This window comes from Elephantulus edwardii, unplaced genomic scaffold (assembly GCF_000299155.1).
Source record: "Elephantulus edwardii isolate Elephantulus edwardi_28Jun2011 unplaced genomic scaffold, EleEdw1.0 scaffold00073, whole genome shotgun sequence".
Classification (NCBI taxonomy): domain Eukaryota; kingdom Metazoa; phylum Chordata; class Mammalia; order Macroscelidea; family Macroscelididae; genus Elephantulus; species Elephantulus edwardii.
In genome coordinates this window covers 8,593,997-8,596,585 of record NW_006399823.1, presented here as the reverse complement: position 1 = coordinate 8,596,585, position 2,589 = coordinate 8,593,997, and the positions used below count along the sequence as shown (strand labels likewise).

The 2,589-nt window shown below is 42.7% G+C and overlaps 1 pseudogene; it reads right to left on the bottom strand.

Annotated features, from left to right (window-relative positions):
- Positions 1-2,107: 2,107 nt before the first annotated feature.
- The window catches only part of LOC102846260, a 2,551-nt pseudogene continuing 2,069 nt past the window's right edge, over positions 2,108-2,589 (bottom strand).

Genomic DNA, 2,589 nt, shown 5'->3' with positions numbered 1-2,589 from the left:
CTTTCTTCAATGGAGCAGCTTTCAAAGCAGGTTTGAACGACCTGCCTTTGGGTTGGCAGCACAACTCTTTACCAACAGAAAGTAAATATTTTAGATCTTTGTAAGCTAAACAATTCTCTGTCACACCTTTTCAGCATTGGAATAGAAAGGGAAAATGATGACAGAAAAATGTATAAATAAATGGAAGATACTATAGTACAATTAAACTTTATCCATAACAAAATAACAGTTGATGTGTAGGGTTTCAACAACTATTTTAATTTTTTTTTAGTTCTTCCTTCCAGTTTACTATATTGTCCTTTTGACTGTATACCTTTGACAGAATGTGGAATTCATGCCACATATTTTCTAACAAAGCAGTACCTTTCATAGTCAAGACATATAATTAAAATAATATGTCAGAGTAAGGTTCTTTTGTTTATTAAATGACATGATGTCAGTGTAGTATTTATACCACAAACATAGATGTTGCTACACTTTTTTAAATGCTGGTAAGTTCCTTTTGTTCTAAAATAAGAGCTTACAATGGCTTCCTGATTAAATGTCCATTTGCTTGTTCAATGTCTTTGCAAGAGAAAACTCCTGATGATATGTTCCCATAAGGATCAAGCAAGCAATAAATGTTGGAGAAGATGTGGTGAGGTATGAACTCTCATGCATTATTGATGGGATTGTAAAATGGTACAAACACTCTGGAAGACAGTTTAGCATTCCTCAAAAAGTTGAACACAGAAACTCCATATGACCAAGCTATTCCACAGCTAGGAATATGCTCCAAGGTAATTAGAACTGAGACACAAATGGAGATCTGTACTTCACTGTTCATAGCACCGTTATTCACAATTGCAAGATCATGGAAATAGCCAAAATGTCCTACTACTACTGAATGGATTGAGAAATTGTAGTACATTCACACAAAGGAATACTATACAGCCCTCAGGAGCAACAATTTTGAAAAATACTACATAACATCAGAGAGAATTGAGAGCCTTATGCTGAGTGAACTAACTCAGTCTCATAAGGACAAATACTGCATAAGACCATTATTGTAAGAATAGAAGTATAAAGCAAGACAATGTAAGACACCCTTCCTGCAATAGCTACACCTACAGCAGCAACACTTCTGGCTGACCTTGAGACCTGAGGTGAGATAGGACATTGAAGGGGAGAGTCAATATTGACAGGACTGAGAACTTGGGAACCACTGGCCTCAAGGTATTAGGATTAAGGCAAGGCTGAGGTGCCTGCATGCACATGTTTGGACTGTCTTGACTGTATTTTGTTATTAATCTGGATTATAATCTTTTTACTCCCTCCCCCTAAAATAGAAGGATAAGAAGTAAAACATGTTTGAGGACCCAAGGGGGAAAGAGATAGGAGAATACAGGTGAGGATTGGTAGGGGTTAAACTACAGGGTTGCACAGTTTTGTAGGTGGAGGGAGGGGGTGAAAGAAATGGAAAGATGCACCTAAAAAGATTGGGTCATGGTGAGCAAGGTACAATGGTGATTGATTTTATACAACATAATGCATAGGAATGATTATATGAAACACAATATGAATGTGGAATTGTGTGAAACACAATGTATACAAACTTCATGAGCAAACAAATATAAAATAAAAATTAAAGGGAAAAGGGGATCACGCCCTAATAAACAAGATGAAGCAATAATATAGGTTTGCTACTGGTAAAAATGAACTCAATTTATCAAATTATTCCTTCAAAAATATTTACACATATGATGTAACAGGCACTCTTCTGGACACTGAGAATATATCACTCAAGAGATTAAACAAGTTTCTTGTTTTTGCAAATTTATGGATTTCTTTTTTCTTAAAATTTTTTGACATTTGTGTTTCCTTCCAAACAAGGGCAAGTGTCAGGTGTCCCACCCACCTCCTCCCAGCCGAATGAGTCCTTGGACAAGGCCACTCTTCTCTGCAATCTTGAATAAATACCGGGCGACGTGCTGTGAGTGGAGGTGAGCGATGGCACTGAGCAGGCCCCGCGGGAGGGGACATCTCCAGGTGTGGGAATGCGAGGATGGGTTGTTGTGGGAGCGCTGGCTGAGTCCCCCATGGCTGCCGGCTGCCGCAGGAGGGCCACCTACAGTTTGTCCAGGAAGTTGTCCAGGGCCGGGATGCCGTCCTTCAGGCCTTTGCGCTTGCGCGTCTCAGCCATCACCTGGCTGGGGCCGCTGGTATTGTCGAAGGGGTCGCCGGGCAGGATCTGCCAGTGGTCGAACACGCACTGCGGGAAGGCCTGGCCACCAGTGTTGGACCTCAGGTCTGCTGTGAAGCCAAAGGACTCGTTGACAGGTAAGTAGGCCTTCACAACAAACATGGGGGTGCCAGCCACCTGGGACTCCTCGAAGACATGCCCTCGCTTCCTGTTCAGGACACCGTAGATACCACCGACCACTTGTTCAGGACACTGAATCTCCACCAGGTAGATGGGCTCCATGAGGCGGAGCTGGGCAGTCAGCACGCTGGCATAGAGGCAGCGTCAGGCCATGATGATCTGGCCGCCCCCCGCGGTGGATGGCGTCAGCATGCAGGGTCACATCATGGACACCAAGACGCACACCC